The sequence below is a fragment of the Pan troglodytes genome, chromosome 7 (genome assembly GCF_028858775.2).
Source record: "Pan troglodytes isolate AG18354 chromosome 7, NHGRI_mPanTro3-v2.0_pri, whole genome shotgun sequence".
In the NCBI taxonomy this organism is placed as follows: Eukaryota; Metazoa; Chordata; class Mammalia; order Primates; family Hominidae; genus Pan; species Pan troglodytes.
Window position 1 is genome coordinate 155,552,947 of NC_072405.2, and position 18,249 is coordinate 155,571,195.

Here is an 18,249-nt window from a genome sequence, read left to right on the forward strand (position 1 = left end):
TATTTATTTAATGAAATTGACTTGTTGAAAAACTAGTCAGTGGTCCTGTAGAATATTTCCCCTTCTGGAATTTTCTGGTTGCTTTTTATGGTGTCATTTAACTTTTCACTCTGTTTTTTCCTGGTTAACTGGAAGTTAGTTCTAAAGGCTTTTAGGCCTGCTATAACAAAATACCAAAAACTGGATGACTTATAAAGAACAGAAATTTATTTCTCACAGTTCTAGAGACTAGCAAGTTTAAGATCAAGGAGCATGCGGTTTTGATATCTGGTTAGGACCAACTTTCTGGTTCATAGATTGGCCTTCTTGCTGGGCCCTCACATAGTGGGAGAGACTAGCTAGCTCTCTGGGGCCTCTTTTATAAGGGCACTAATTCCAATCATGAGGGCTCTGTCCTTATGATCTAATGACCCCCTAAAGGCCCCACCTTGTAAAACCAGCACCTTTGGGGTTAGGATGTCAACATATTAATCTTGGGAAGACATACACGTTCAGCCCATTGCAAGGTTTAGTTAGATTCAGGTTCAACTTCTTTTTTTAAAGACTATTTCATAGGCAATAATGTGTATTCACATCCCATCATTAGTGATGGTGAGATGATCGCAAGGTTAGGGCGATCACTGCCTATCTCCTCTGCTATATTCCCCCTTGGGTCAAGCCAGTAGTCTGTGACGTGAACTTTGTACCATGTGTATATTCAGTTATATTCTGTATCAATAGTTACTTGATTGTTTTAGCATTTATTAATGATCCTTGCTTGAGTTGATTATTTCATTAGGGGTTTCAAAATGGTGAATTTCTAATTCTCTAATTCTATCTACATGTTTTAGCTGGCATTTTTCTATAAGCAGACCATTTTCTTCACAACTGGGTTATTTGGCTACCCTGAAACATAGTTCCTTCTGGGAAGGCAGAACATATGTTTATTTCTGTCTTTTAAAAATTACTGGTGTTTGGAGTGAAGATTAGGTGAGGTAACTACCTCCACAGGTGACAAATGAATTTTGTTTTGTCTCACTTTTGCTTTTTTGAATATCACTGTGGCTGCTTGGATTTTTATATTTAATTTGAATGGATTAGGGAATAAATGAGAAGATAGGTTTTATCTGTTTCTGTAGTTTTTATGTGGCTATGTGAACTTACATTTAAAAATTCCCAGAAATATTTTAATTCCCCTTTAAAGATATAAACTATGTCATACTATAAAGCAAAAGAAAAACCAATCATGTGAAGAGTAAATAGTATCGTTTAAACGAATTGTGGTTAAGCTTAGTTTGTAACTAGTTTTTTATTTTCTTTCTACTTTTATCTGCTTCAGAGCCTCTTCAGTGGTTTAGATCTTCTATGTGTCAAATTATTCTAATCTCTTAAAAAGTTTAAGAGCTAAAATACAACACAATGACTACAAGAATGCCTTTGTCCTTTTCTGGGTGGGTACACCTAAGGCAACTTCCTTTTCTCTTCTTTGTTCTCTTCTTCTTTCTTATTCTTAAATCATCTTCAATATTGGACAGATGACAGCACTGTGCCTGCCTCAAGATGTTTCTGTCTTTTTCTTTTTCTTTTTTTTTTCTTTTTTTTGAGATGGAGTCTTGCTCTGTCACCCAGGCTAGAGTGCAGTGGCACAATCTTGGCTCACTACAACTTCTGCCTCCTGGGTTCCAGTGATTCTCCCAACTCAGCCTCCTGAGTAGCTGGGGTTACAGGCATGCACCACCATGCCTAGCTAATTTTTTGTATTTTTACTAGAGACGGGGTTTCACCATGTCGGCCAGACTGGTCTTGAACTCCTGACCTCAAGGGATCTGCCTGCCTTGGCCTCCCAAAGTGCTGGGATTACACGTGTGAGCCACTGCGCCCGGCCGTTTCTGACTTTTTCTAAAGTCTTCTTTCTCTGGAGATGACATTATATAATAGCACTGTTCAATAGAAGTTTCTTTGATGATGGAACTGTTCTATAATCTGCATTGTCCCAGCCACTAGCCATATGTGACTACTGTAACACTTGAAATGTGGCTAGAGCAACTGAAGAACTGAATTTTGCATTTTACTTAATTTTAATTAATTAAAATAGAAATGCAAATAACCATAAGTGGTTAGTAGCTACTATACTGGACAGCAAAGATCTATAATTCAGCATTTAAAATCGATTTTGTTTTGTTTTCAGAAAGGGAGTCAGACTGTTACAACCCAAAAGAACTGTAGGTTAAATTAAGGTAAATCACCAAATACTACATACACATTTGGGAAATCCAAACCAGATTTTTTCATGTGATAACTACACCCTCTTTTGACTTTAGCCTTGGAGGTAATGGAGTATGGCAGAAAAAACCCTGTATCAGCAGCTGGAAGACTCACCTTCTTTTCCTAGCTCTGGCATATATTGACCAAAAGAGTCAAAGTTCTTTCAGATGGTTGAGGGGCCTTGGAATTTTGTTTTTGGTTTTCACATACAAGTTGGAGGGCAGATGCGTTAGCCTCTTGAAATACCCAGAAACCACTTGTTTCCTCATCTAAAAATCAGGTATGACAGGATCATTTAATTATCCTGGAAATCAGATGAAGCACTGCATATGAAAGCACTTTGTAACGTTGATAGCACTGGGAAATGTAAAGACCTTTTACTGAAATATAAAGGTGTATGGTCAACTGAATATATCTCAGATGATTATGATTTGACTGTATATATTGAATATAACCTGTAGTGGGCCCCTTGGTAAACAGCTTACAGTTTTGTTGCAAGTTTCAGCCAAGAGAAAATTTATTTGTTGACTAGTCATGCCCTTTATTGGCCACATGATGAGCAGCAATGATATTAACACACAGTGCACCTTGCAGAATTCAAGAATGTCTCAGTGTCTTGTGAACTAGGAAGCTGAAATGCAGTGGTATGCAGAAGGCTGGCTCAGTAGGAGCCTTGGGAGTGTCCTCCAGATAGATGTTTGTGCAGGTTGTATTTGATTCCAGTTGGCCATGAAAAGCTGGTTGCTCTAAAGAATGAGAATATACTTGGTTTTGCATTTACTAGAACTATCTGGGGAACAAATCTTGGGGTGGAAGAAAGAAGGGAGGGAGGGAAAGCTGTGCTTCAATACCTAGGGCTTCTTTCCTGGAATGGATCTGAGAATCTGGGATTGGGTGGCTAATATCTCATCTCTAGAAGGGAGAAAGAACTGGGTGGTGATGGCTTTGTATTTTCTATTGGAGTTCACTACAGAATAGGTGAATGGAATGGGCTGCTATGATCCAGACATTAGGGAGGACAGGTTTGTGATACATTAGAAAACTTGAATGAGCCCTTCTATGATTCTCTCTTCCCTCTTTCTGCTTCCCTTTCTGAATCACCATCCGCAGGTTGTGGAATTAGCAAATCTATTATGTGAGCAATAGCAAACTTACAGGAGCCCTTGGCTCCATCTATCTCCCTGTTTGTGTCAGTTCATTCTGGATGCTTTTAGTCTGTGGTCTTCATTCACTCTTTTTATGGGGAAGTAAAAGGAGTGGGACAGATTATGAGAACAGCTGGGTCCTCCCAGTTGCTGGGGTGGTTATTTTAAGCTTTGTTTAATGTGTCCAGAGACCCAGATGGCATTTTTAACTAAGCTGCTTTATTAAATCTTGTGATAAAGCATAGTGATGTTTATTGAAAAGGCAGACACACATCAGCAACATTATGCGTGAAACTTGCTCTAAGAATTTTCTATAAAACATCTGTTCTCTTTGAGCCTTTTGTGAACTCTGGAAGTTTGCTAGTTTCTATACAGACTTGAGGACAAGAAGTTGGAACCCACTTTTGGAGATGTCCAAGCATAGGTATTGGAATCATTAATCCTAACCCTCTCAGTTTTAAGGCCCCAGATACCCTTCTGTTAGACAACAGTAACATGAGCAAGCACTGTAATAACATTTAAACAAGATTATTTGGAAATAATGGACAAGAAAAATTAGTATAAATTGTTTGGGGATTTTAAAATTGAAGATAAAAAGCTAGGGCTTCAATGACCTGTGCCAGCCTATAGCCTTAAGAGTCCATTTGCAAACACTCAAGATTTGGCCAATATGCCTCTACTACTTCTACTTAACACAGTCAAAGGGAAATTTTTAGATTCTTTCATCTGATTTGACTCTCTTAGTTACGAATAAGAGGATATATAGAATATATATGTGACTTGTTAAAATGAAAATCCACCTTCTCTGAGTCTTCAAATATCTTTCATATCTTACATTTTTAGTAACATCAACTTTTGAAGTCATGTCCGTAGTTGTATGAAAAGAAAAATTTCAGGAACATTCAACCTCAAAAGTTCTTTTTCTTAGTCTGAAGTCATAGAAGCATTTGACTTTTACTTTCTCTTTTTAAGTTTGTACTAGTAGGTATTTTGTATAAATATAATATTTAATTATTGCCTTTGTATTCTTTTTCTCTAGTAAACATCCTGGTTTTTAGCTATCAATATGTAGTTTTACATTTAGGGATTTCTAATGGAAAGAGAAAGGAATCTGAAATCAGAGGACGAGAGTTTATTCTACTTGACCAAACACATACACAATACTGGAAGGAGAGTTTTACAACAAATATTTAATATCTATGACATGTAAAAAGTTTTTTGAAATCAAGAAAATTCAAACAATTCAATACAAATATCATCAATAATAACACATGAACAGTTGGCCAACCTTATTAATAACCAGAGAAATATAAATTAAAACAATCCATCAACTTGTAAAAAAGATGAAATTACCCAGAGTTGGTGTAGGTGATGGAAAATTGTCATGTTTGTATACTGTTCATAGAAGTTAAATTGACATAACTTTTTGGTCAGGCAATTTGGAAATATATATCTAAATTAATAGAGTAGTTTTCTAATAACCTCGGAATCTCTTAATCTAAGAATCTTTACTGTAGATTTTTCTAGAACAAATATACAAACATTTGTGTACAAGGGTACTCACTGCAGCATTTTGCTAAGGAAAAACTCAGAAAAAAATCTATATGTTCAACAGAGAACAGGTACATAATTTATGACACAACTGCACAATATACACCACTAAAATAAAGGATATAAATTTATATATAGTATGAAAAAGATGTGAATGATAGCTTGTTGGTGAAAAACAGCAATGACTGGAATATTGTGTGTAACGTAATCCTGCTTTTCTGTATATAATGTAGGCATAGAAAATAGGATTGAAAGGACATACTCTAGTCAACAGTGTATATAGCTTGGGTGGAGGGGCTGTATAATGGGGAAGGAGAGTCCCTTTTCCTATCTATTCCATATACATCTCTGGATTTAAAAGATCATACATGCATATGCATTACCTTCAAAATTAAAATGATAAAGACAAAAGGAGAAGCTTTGGATTTGAATCATGATACTACTGTTTGCAACTTCTATGACCGTGGGGAAGTTGCCTAGCCTCCTGGGGTTTATTTCCTCATTTATAAAAATAGGGAAAGTAATAATACTTGTCTACATATCTTCTAGGGTTGTTGGGAGGATTGAATGTGATAATGGGTTACAGCATTATGAATTATTTATTCATACAACACAATTATTATAAAAATATTTTGCTCTGATTAAAATAAAAGAAGGACAAGACCGTGTGTGTTTTTCAGTCCCAGTAGCTTTACTAACCAGAAAGCGCCTGCTGATGTGGTGATCACAGTTGCTTTGGTGCAGCTTCCTCTTGACTTTTGGCATTTCTCCATGCTGCTAGCTAAGGCTGAGGTGGCGACTGTTGAAGGTGTGAGCTCCTCTCCCTCCCAGCACACATTTGTGTGCGTACTCACACTCATGCACAAACACACACATGCACACTCTATCACAGTACATGAGGTGGCAGCAGCTGCTCCGGCATAGACTTTCACACAACATAAAGGGCTTTTTTGGTGTGGTCTGTGCATTATTTCCTGTTAAGCATGAGCTGAGTCAGTGCCATGCTTTTCCATCTGAAATCTTTCTGAGGCTCAGGCTGTGTTAAGAGCAAACCCTCTCCCCTCCATGCCCACCCCATGGCCCTCTACTGAAGCCAGATCTTAATCTGCTCATTTCATGAGGATTTTCAAACCGAATGGACTGGGCCATGTGAGAGATTACTGAAAGGAACAGACCAAGCAGAGGCTAAGAGACTCCACGCTAATCTGCTGAGTCGTCTGAAAATGCACAGCTGTGGGAGCTCACGGTGCTTTAAAGTACTTTGGCAGGATGTTTGTTCAGGGGGCCTGTTCCTGCAGCCCTGCTGAATGTTTGGTTAGGAGGCATAATCTTTTTTTGGACAGGATCTCCCAAATGTAAAGTGATAGATGCTAATGTGGAATATAATACAGAAGATCCAGCTTGGATGTCATAAATAACAATAAATTGTTTAATCTTGCTGAGCTGTAAATCTATGATTGCCAGAGGTCTTTAGTTCACTGGAACATAGTATGGGGGCAGGGGCACTTAGCAAATAGGCAGTTATTATTTTCCAACCAGACAGAAACTGGTCTGATGGAATTTATCTAAAAAGGCATACACAGGTATTTTAATTAATTGTGACAATTACTCAGAGAAAACACATGGCCCTAAAGAGGCTGAGGGTTTTTTTTTGTTCTACCTATAAATGTATATGTATATTCACCTATATTCTACCTATGTATAAGTAAGAGAATGAGTTTTTGTTTTGGGGATATATATTTATACGTATCTATACAGATAGATATACACATACTTAATTTCTGTCTACCTATTAAGGTGCAGTGCCAGATGGAAAGTATTTTAAAGCATTTAGATAGTTTATTCTATAGCATATGTGTGCATATAGCCCCCCCATAAAGCTTTGTCTCTTTTCTGGATATATTTAACAAGAGGCTAGAACAGAGTCCAAAATGTCAGAAATGTTTGAACATTCCATAGAAATGAAGGAGGTGTTTCCAAATGACCTATGTTTCTATGGCAATAAATAGAACTTGTGCTGCGTTGGATGGGTCAGGAGTAAGGAATATAAACAGTGTAAGTATGACTATTCCAGGCAGAAATCTACCTTGTAAGAACAGCTTTGTGCAGTGAGCTCAACAACATTGATCAGTTAGCAGTCCGGTTCAGTACAACATTGATCAGGTAGCAAGCAGGTTCGGCAGTGCCAGTCAGAGACACAGATGGGGACAATCAAAGAAGATGCAGGTCAGGACAAGGATGCAGACATGTACCTGTCACTACCATGGACTTCAGCAGCTTCTTAGTGAGCAGGTTTATGATTAAAGAAGAAAGACATCGTTGATATGTAAGCATGTTACAATTAATTTGCTGTTTAGTTATTAGCAAACTACATCCAGTTTTTAGTTGTTAGGTTTTTTTTTTCTTTTTTCTTTTTTGAAACAGGTTCTTGTTCTGTCATCCAGGCTGGAGTGCAGTCATTATCCAAGCTCACTGCAGCCTTAAACTCCTGGGCTCAGTGGATCCTCCCACCTCAGCCTCCCAAGAAGCTGGGACTACAGGTGCACGCCACCATGGCCAGCTAATTTTTCTTATTTTTTTGTAGAGATGAGGTCTTGCTGTATTGCCCAGGCTGCTTTTGAGCTCTTGGCTTCAAGCCATCCTCCTGTCTTGGTTTCCCAAAGTGCTGGGACTATAGGTGTGACTCACCATGCCTGGCCTACATCCAGTTTAATTTATACTACAGTGTGGGTTTAGTCCTCAAACATGTTTTTGTTTTACATATAAAAATTTGAGGTAAAAGAACATTTTTACATTGGTCAATAATGGTACATTTAAACAATGGACGACTATATCCATTAAAATCGTGTTGTGGAAGAATATTCAGTGACATGGAAAGATTGACTCAAGGGCAAGTGAAACGTGTCAAGAGTCTGTTAGGTACTAGACACTGTAAACTGGGTCTTGGCTGTGTTACTTGCTTACATCCTCCATCATGTGATCTTTTAGATAACAAAATCGAGATACATAGGGATAATGGGTGGGCCGATTGAAGAACAGAACTTGGGCCACACTTCTAGATGCCTGGGACTTTTCTGCACTTATTCAGATATTAGGAATTGATTATGAAATCCATGGTGGTTTGACGCTAATGAACTCTCATCTATCTCTCCAGCATGTGTGTAAAGACTTCCAGAGGTACAGGAAGTTGAGGATGAGCTCTCTTACTTCCATCTGGTCTCCATGTAACAAATCATATAACTGCACAATTATCCAAATGCAAATGAAGGAGTCCCTTGATGTTTGGATAACCACATTCATGCCTCGAGTTTGTTATTTCTTGAAATTGCCCTTATCCGTCTCCTGTTTACCCATGGACAACACTACTTAAGGGCTGGCACTCTGCAACCCATGGCAGCTTGGCTTTGGGGTTCCTTCCAGTGTTTTGTTCTTGTTTTTAACCGAGAAGACAGGAAACAGGCATCTTTTGTGTATATGGCTTGCCACAGCCCTTCGTAGATGGACATGGTGGAGGCTGTGTGGTCCCAGAGAACACTTCCTCTGTGAAGCATCAGGGAAGTTTCTGTTCATTGTGTCTTCACTCTCTCCAATTCACTTGGGGAGTGATAGGGATTATAACACAGTGAGCAGAGGATATTGGGGAATGTCATGCTTAATTTTCTCTTCTTTTTTTTCTTAAATGACATTTAAAGCTAAAAGAGAATCACAAAGGGTAAGTCTGATTTAAGACATTTCACACATGAAAGAAATCCTGCTTTCATGCGTGTTATGTCACAGGAAAATCTCATTTAGAGTCAACATTCTGCACCTACTCCGAAATTTTAGCCTGAGGGTTTAAATATTACCTCGCTGCTCTCTAGGACGAGCTAATTAGAAATGGAACTCATACTAAAACCAATTTAGGAAAGAAGCTGTTGATGTTCTGAAGAAAAACAGCTGTCAGAAATAAGATCATTAAAAAACCATAGTTGTATATGGCACAAAATGTAAAGAAATAGAAATGCTGGGAGAAAGCTTTTATAGAATAACATTTTATCTTTCTTTGGACACTGGTCTAAGGCATGTGAAAGGGCATATTGATTCCCTTGGCACCTGGTATGCTCATTTATGGATGAAAAAGCCCAATGACATAATTTAGGTGAGGTTTAAGGCTTGATGGGAGGCATTGGTGCCATTAGAAGGACGGACACAAAGAGTTCTTAAGTAACGGCATCATGGGAAATGATAATTGCACACTCCTTTCTACTATGTCTTGGTTTCCCCAAGCATTTAGAAGTCATGGCTGGGTAGGAACAAATTTATCATGAGTCTGTCTGTGTGTTTGGGAATGCATATGCCTCACAGATGTGTCTGCAGGGGTCTGTGTGATAATGTTCATATATGTGATAGATGTGGACCCTGGGATCTGTATCTGTGTGGACCCTGGGATCTGTACATGTGTGTGAGTGATAGTGGACTAGGGTCCACTTTGCCCCCTTTTCTGCGTGGGAGTTGAAGGAAATGCCCCTTAATGGCAGTAGCATCCACTTGGGTGTGTGCACCTTCTGGAGGACTGGGTGAGGTTGCCCTTCTTCCAGCCAAAGCCAGACCCTATGGTGTGGGACGTTCAGTGGGGAGCAACAGAATGCCTTGGCTTGGTCCTCCCTGGGCTGTGGTCTGGATTTCACTCAGGAATGAAAGTCAGATATTGCCTGCTTCAATGCTGTAAACATAACTAAGGATAATTATGTAAGTAGACCATCTTTTCTTTGCAAGGTAGCGGTCTGCTGCATTGACAGAGGGTAGTATTTCTAGGACTTTTTCAGAGAGTAAAATGGTACTTTAAGGGATAATCTGCTATCTAAAGATGAATTTTAAATGTTGGAGGGGGTTGTGGGATTTGGGGAAGACAATAGAATAATTTGTGTCATGGTTAATTTAACAAAGAGTTTTTGTTTATAGAATCTGATCTTCGGTGGATTTTAACAACCCTCTTCTTTCTTGGCTTTTCAGATAAAGATGCAGAGCCTCAGAGAAGTTAAATGATTGATCCTATGTCAGGGGATAGAGTCAAGACTCATACCTATGCCTTTTAACTTCAAGTTGAGTGCTTTTTCTTTATACAAAAGGGCTTCCAAAAGTTATATTTCTTTTTATCAATGACTAGATCTTGAAAGCCATACCTTTTCTGATGGCATTTATCCTGAGCTAATTGGTAGAGAGAGGGTGAACAGAAGAGAAGACATAGACACGCAGAGAAGAAGACGTGAAAACAGAGGCAGAGACTGGAATGATGTGAACACAAGCTCGGAAATATGTGGAGGCAACAGAAACTGGAAGAGGCAAGGGAGGATCCTCCCCTAGAGCCTTTCGATGAGGCAGACCCCCACTGACACCTTGATTTTGAACTTCTGGCCTCCAGAACTATAAGGGAATAAATTTTAATTGCTTTTAGCCACCAAGTTTATGGCAATTTGTTATAGCAGCCTTGTGAAGCTAATACAAACTTTGTATTCATTTCCTAGGACTCCCATAACAAATTACCACATATTTGGTGGTTTAAAATCACAGAAATTTATTCTCTCACAGTTCTGGAGGCCAGAAGTCAAAATCAAGGTATTGGCATGGCCACACTCGCAGATGCTCTAGGGAGAATCTGTTCCCTGCTTCTTCCAGCTTCTGGCAGCAGAATACATTCCTTGGCTTCCTGGGTGTGGCTGCATCACTCCAATCTTTGCATCTGTCTTCATATCTCCTCTTCTTTGTGTCTATTCTAGTAAGTACAAAGTGCTGCATCTTCCGTGATGGAAGTGGCCCAAATTAACCAATCTACCACCAGGTAGCTGGCTGATCATTTGGGGAATGGTACCATAAGGAGACTCAGTGTTGGTCCCTGCTGCTGGTAGAGTAGGCACTCTGCAGTGGCCATAGCCAGGTCAGCCTTGGTGAGTGAATGTCCATGTTGTTGAGCCCATGCATAGCCTTCATCCCTGCCATCACGGCCATGGTATTACAGCATTCTTGCATTGCTATAAAGAAATACCTGAGGCTGGGTAATTTACAAAGAAAAGAAGTTTCCTTAGCTCATGGTTCTGAAGGCTGTACAAGCCTGGTGCCGGCATCTCCTTGGCTTCTGGTGAGGCCTCAGGAGCTTTTACACATGGCGGATGACAAAGTGGGAGCAGGCATATCACACAGCAAGAGTGGGAGCAAGAGAAAAGAGAAGGTGCCACATACTTTTAAACAAGCAGATCTCATGTAAACTCAGAGCGAGAACACATTTATCATCAAGGGCATGGTGCTAAACCATTCATGAGGGACTCGCCCCCATGATCCAAACACCTCTCACTGGGCCCCACCGCTAACACTGAGGATTACATTTCAATATGAGGTTTGGAGGAGACAAATATCTAAACCATAACAGCCACTTGGCTCATGAGCCCATTGGACAATGACAGGAATGGCTGGGGGAAAGCCACTCATTGACATCCACAGAACTGGTCATCCTGTTATTAAAATCCTCCTCTGCCTAGGTCACCATTTGGTGAGTGTCCGTAAGGGACACAAATATCTTCACGATTTTCCATGTCTTACCTCAGAAGCCCCATCACCCTCTCTTTCCCATCTCCTCCAGTACTTATCCCCCAGATGATAGGACCATGTCCAGCAATACCTCTTCTCTCTGGTATTGATGGGTTAATGAGCAGATCTCACATAGGTAAAATTTCCAGATATCTAGAATTTAATCTTCGGTTAATTCTCCAATTATAACTAAAGTATTTCAGGTTGAAACTTTATTCAAGTGTAATTACTCACTTTAACCTTCTTAAACAGAATGTATATTACCTTTTCAAAAATAACTGAAATTTAATAAGATAAAAATGTATCTATAATCATTCCTACTTAATAACTTTACATGTTTATTTCTGCATTTTTCTAAGTCCTTGCCCCAAAGTGGACATAATTTTATACTGTAATAGCATAAAATAATTTTGCATTTGACATTTTTGATTTGGCATTAAACTATTGTTTATGTTTCTTTCGCTACTGCTTAAGAAAATGTGGGTGGTTGTAATAAATAAACCTGAAATGTAGGCAATTTTTATTGCCTTAAAAACAATAGAATGTTATTTCTCACTCACACAATAGTCCAATGAGGATGTCCCTGGTGGGCAAAGACTCTTGTCTACCAAATGGGATGGGGACTCAGTTTCCTTCCCTCTTGTGACTCTGGCATTGCCTAGAGCCACATGATTACCTGTACTGAATCTGTAGAAAGAGAAATAAGCAGTGTAGAGATGATATGTCTGTTTTCTGATATCCTCAGCCTAGAAGAAACACACATTACTTCTGTTCTTATTCTCATACTAGTTTATCACCCATTGTCCAAATGCACCATGTGGCCACACCTAGATGCAAGGGTGGGTTGGAAAATGTAGCCCCTGGCTGGGCAGCTGTTCCTCAGCATTGACTCTGTGCTATGGAAGGGCTTCCTAAGTTTTTGTGGACTGCTATCCCAGTCTCTCACCACTATACAATCTTCATAATTTTCCCTTTAAATGGCTGAGAGAAAATTTTGAACAAAAGCTACAATCATTTTTCAGATTCTTGATTCTCCAGACTTATTACTTGAGGGCAGTGACTAAATTATATTCAGTTCTATATCAGAAGGTTCTTCCATATTGCCGGTTTCATGGTAGATACTCAATAAAATGAGTTGAATGACTACATAAATTTTAGCAAGAGCATATGGAAAATAATTTATCATGACTTTGGGTAATACTATAGGTGTAATTATTGTCCTTTCTCTTTCCTGACTTGATTAATAGCACCACTATCCATTAAGTTATTAAAGGTAGAAAGCTGAGATTATTCTTGACTCCTTTTCTCACTGGTCCAGTATTAGTTATTTATTGCAGTGTAAGAAATTACCATGAAACTTAGTGGCTTAGTTGGGGCTTGATGGGGGCTGGAGGATCCACTGCAAGATGGCTCAGTCACTTGGCTGGCAAGGTGGTGCTGGCTGTTAGCCTCCCATCTGATCCTCCTCTTTCCGCTCCTGCCACTTTTCAAGGTATTTTTTCCAGAGCAGCCATTCATCATTCATTTATTTTTTCCCATTAATTAATTCAACAGATATTTATCGTATACTTACCATATGCCAGATTTGTTCTAGGTTCTTGGAATATAGCAGTGAAAAAAAAAACAGTCCTTGGATCTTATATACAGTGGGGAAATAAACATATAATGTAGAAAATTAGATGGTAATATGTGTGAGCACATATATTTATTATTTCTCATCATTTCTGAGACAAGAGATGGGTATTCTGGCTTGGGGACTCACATGAGGTCACAGTTACATGTTGGTATTGGTTTGGTCATATGAAGGCTTGGTGGGGGCTGGAGGATCCACTGTGAGATGGCTCAATCCCTTGGCTGGAAAGTTGGTGCTGGCTGTTGTTGGCAGGACTTGCTTCCTCTTCACAGGGCTTCTTGAGTGTCTTCATGACATGGCGGCTGGCCTCTCCCAAAATAAGCTGTCCAAGAGAGCAGGGCAGAAGTGTCCATGCCATTTATGGCCTCACCATGGAAGTCACACACAATCACTTCTGCAATATATACTGATTACCCAGATCTGCATCGTTCAGTGTGGGAGGGGACCACAAAAAGGCACAAATGCCAAAAGGCAAGGACCATTGGGGCCATCTTGGAGGCTATTTACCACAGCCCCTCTCTTCCATATTCCAGTCCACCTGCATATTCTGTTCATCCTCCTTCCAAAAATGTATCTCAAACCAAATGACTAATTTTCATTTCTGTTGGCTCTAGCCTAGTCCAAGACTCTATCAACACTCAACTTGAAGAGTCTCCCGTCTGATATTCCTCTTTCTGCTCTTGCCCCCCTTCAAGGTATTTCTCCCAGAGAAGCCATTCATCATGCATTCATTATTCTCCATTCATTAATTCAACAAATATTTATTGTACGCTTACCACATGCCAGATTTATTTTAGGTTCTTGGGATATAGCAGTGAAAAAAAGTCCTTGGGCTTTACATACAGTGGGAAAATAAATAATATGGAAAATGTTAAAGGCAACATATGTGATCCAGAAAATTATAGCAGGGTGAAGGAAATAGGAAACAATAGAAAAGTTAGGGACTTCTGGCTATAGTATTATATAGGGCTGTCAAGGGTGCTATCTCTGATTAGCTTACATTGAAACAGAAACCCAAAAGACAGTAGAGGGCAGGTATGTTAATATCTGGGCAAGTATTCTAAGCAGAGGAAAAAGAAAATGCAAGGGCCCTGAGGCAGGATCATGTTTGGTATGTTTGAGGAATAGCTGTTCTGTTCCGTTGTGGCTGGAACAGAAGAAGGAGGGCGGGAGGGCGATGGAGAATGGTACATGATGGAGGTCAGATTATGTAGGGCCTTGTAGACTACAATGAAGACTTTGGCTTTGTTTTGGGTTGGTGGGGGACAAGGAAAGCTATTGGAATGTTTTAGTGACTTGATGTGACTTACTTTTTAATAGGACCATTTGGGCTGCTCAGCCCATGATGTTTAAAAACGCAATCAGGTCACTTCCACTGTTTAAAACCTTTCAATAGATTCTGGTTGTACTTAGAATAAAATCTAAGCTCCCTTAGCTATTATTATTATATTATTATTAAAATTGACATCCTTAATTCTCTATTACAGCAGTCTAATTCCTTCCTAATATGTACCTCACTAGTAACTATTATTATTATTGCTTTTTTGTTTATAATCTGTCTCCTCTACTTGAAAATATGTAGCCTGGGGATCTTGTGGATTTCCATACTAAATCATCCCAAGGCCACTTTGCTTTTGAGCTCTGTGTGTGTGTGTGTGTGTGTGTGTTTTGATCTCTTCTGTAATTTTTTTCCCCCTGATCTCACTGATTGTTATATTTGGTCAGTGACTGACCTCTAGCAATGATGGTGCCAGGGCAACTTTGTTGTTGAACTGTATGTTAAGGTTTGTTTTGGCTTGTCGGTTATATCAGTACTTATCAAATGAATTATCTGGGAAGAGAGGAGAGGATCTTATTAAAATACAGGTTCTTATTCGGTAGGCCTTGGGTGGGCCTTGAGGTTCTGCATTTCTTCCTTTCTCTTTCTTTCTTTTTCTTTTTTCTTTCTCTTTCTTTCTTTTTTTCTTTTTCTCTTTCTTTCTTTCTCTCTCTTTCTTTCTTTCCCTTTCTTTCTTTCTTTTTCTTTCTTTCCTTCCTTCCTTCCTTCCTTCCTTCCTTCCTTCCTTCCTTTCTTTCTTTCTTTCCTTCCTTCCTTCCTTCCTTCCTCCCTCCCTCCCTCCCTTTCCTTCCTTCCTTCGGACAGAGTCTCACTCTGTAGCCCAGGCTGGAGTGCCGTGGTGCCATCTTAGCTCACTGCAACCTCTGCCTCCCAGGTTCAAGCAATTCTCCCACCTCAGCCTCCGGAGTAGCTGGGACTACAGGCGTGCACCACCATGCTCAGCTAATTTTTGTATTTTTGGTAGAAATAGGGTTTCACCACGTTGGCCAGGCTGGTCTCGAACTCTGGAGCTCAAGTGATCTCCCCACCTCAGCCTCCCAAAGTGCTGGGATTTCAGGTGGAGCCACCATGCCCAGCTGAGGTTCTGCATTTCTATCAAGCCTGCAGGTGATGCCCATGCTGCCAGCCCTTTGAGTAACAAGGGGGCTTTATTACCGAGCTTGGCTGAACATTGGAATCATCTGTGGAGCTTTAAAACTACTAATGCTGGGCTCTCAACCCCAGAGATTGCAATATCATCAGTCTAGAATACAGTTTGAGTACTAGGGTTTTAAAAAGCTTCGTAAGTGATTCTATTTTGTAGAAATATTGAGAACTACTAGATTGGATGATATTGAATCCAATTTTAAAACAAGGTGTAGCAATAAATGTTCTTCAGCGCTGTGATGCTGACTTTTTAGAAAGTCAGTTTTGTAGCTCTAGAAAGAATCTGGCTGCATCCATGGATGACCTCCAGATCTCCGCTTAGCATGACTGGGTAATTTCTCCAATGTCTCCAGCACATGCTGTCACTTAACAGCAGAAAGAGAATTCCTACTTTCAGGAGAAAAGTCATTCCTGAAGATTACAGTTAAAATATGCCTACAGATGATGAGGTTGTAGTAAATCAGTCCCCTTGCTCTCTGAGCTTGTTCTAAGTTACAGGAAGCAGAAGAAGCAGAGAAGCACTCCATTTCTTTTTTCTTGTAATCTCTAGCATGTTCACATGCATAGTTTCTGAGTCAGTAGCAAACTAAGAACTTCTTGTGTGATTCAAGCTAACCCCTCGATTATCAGAAGCAGATGTTTCAAACGACTGAAGATCAATGAGGCATATCCTATTTACAGGTTAATAATTGGCTACTAGATGCAGGTGCACCAAATGGTCTTAGAGACATTAGATAGGAGAGACAATGTCAGTGCTCCCCCTACCCTGCCTCCCCTAATCTAAAGCCTACTCTGTTTCTTTTATCAAGTGATTGGCTGTATGTTAACAGAGCCTGGGGCACTTTCCTGTTGAAATGCCTTTAATCCCAAGCAACTGGATTGATTTTTTTTTTTTTGGATGGTTTAGATTGGACGACTGATTATTGGACAGAATGGCATGTTGTCAACACCTGCGGTCTCCTGCATTATCAGGAAGATCAAGGCAGCTGGTGGAATCATTCTAACAGCCAGCCACTGCCCTGGAGGACCAGGGGGAGAGTTTGGAGTGAAGTTTAATGTTGCCAATGGAGGTATGTGGTTCAGTATATGCCTTAATAATCACGATTTCTTTCCTCTTATATTATTATAGTCTCACAGTGACCCTTTGATGATAGACAAGCAAGGTGCAGAGGACCTAGCTCAGAAAAATTTAGTGAGGTGCCCAAAGTGATCCAACAAAGAAGTGGCATGATGGGCTCATGAACCCATTTGGGTGGTCTCTTGGTCCCCTGTACTCTTCAGCATAAACTATTGAATAGTTGATGCTTATCTGATATGGAAGGACTCTGAATTTTAACATTAAAACATACCCTGAAGGTCGTTGTCTAAATGAAAATGACCCTCATTTTACACATGAACAAATCAAAGGCCTGAGAGGCTGAGTTACTGCTGAAGGCCACAGGGTTGATCAGGGTCAGATTAATGATTTTTAGCCCAAATCCTGGGCTCTCTTTTTCCTACAGTGTTGACTTTCTCTCAAAATCATAGAATTCTTTCACTTTTTCTTATATTCACAGCACTTTATAGTTTGGGGGTCCTTAGTGGAGGGGGTGGGATATATGTATGGAGTAAATTTCTTTTAAAAATTGAACACACAAAAAAATAGGGAGAATAAGAAATAGATAACATGTACCCATTATCTTGTTTTTCTATTTTGCTTATCTTTTTTTTTCTGAAGAATTTTAAAGCAAATTATCGCACAAGAACATTTCACACCCAAATATTTTTGTATGCATCTCTTAAAAAGAAAGACTCATTGCTGCATGACTGTGCTAACATACCTAACAATAATAACATTAATTCTCCAATATCACCTGAAAACTAATCTATAGTCAAATTTTTCAATAATCCCCAAAATATTATTATTTATAGCTGTTTTATTCAAATCAGGATACATCTAAGGATGCCATGCATTTGCTTGGCAAGTCTCTTAAATCTCTTTTAATCTAGAATGCTGAGTTTGCATGAATGTGGGTAGGAGCCAAATTTTAACCAGCAACAGTTACCATTATAAATTATTCCTCATCCCAGGCAAAGCAGTGCATTCTGAAGGGAAAACTTATTATCTATCCCTCCTTGTAGACGTTTTACACGTTATCCAAACAAGAAAGTGTATTCATGTTGAATATTTAAAAAACAATATTGTAACCACAAAGCAGAAAACTAAACCACCAAACCACAAAGGTAGACAACAATAGAGGAAGAAGAGAACAAATTATCTACAAAGTAACCAGAAAACAATTAGCAAAATGGCAGGAGTAAGTCTTTTACTATCAATAATAACCTTGCTGGTACATGGGTTCAACTGTCCAATCAAAAGATATAGAATGGCTGAGTGGATCAACAACAAGATCCAACTAGATGCTGCCTACAAGAGACCCATTTTTAAACTTTAAGAATAGGCATATACTGAAAGTAAAGGGATAGAAGGAGATATTCCATGAAAACAGACAGTTACCAAAAGAGAGCAGGGATGCCTATACTTATATCAGATAAAACAGACTTCCAGTAAAAAGCTGTTCCAAGAGACAAAGAAGGTCATGATTTAATGATAAAGAGGTCATCTTATCAAGAGGACATAACAATTGTAA

General features: G+C 39.3%; 1 protein-coding gene across 3 annotated transcripts in view; it reads left to right on the plus strand.

Annotated features, from left to right (window-relative positions):
- Positions 1-18,249, plus strand: part of LOC129135418 (meteorin-like protein) — an 80,241-nt gene that overhangs the window by 22,064 nt on the left and 39,928 nt on the right. For all 3 annotated transcript variants that reach the window (XM_054657201.2, XM_063816749.1, XM_054657203.2), the window contains exon 2: positions 16,527-16,689. The gene's annotated coding sequence lies outside the window, so the exon portion shown is untranslated. The remainder of the gene's footprint in view (positions 1-16,526; positions 16,690-18,249) is intronic.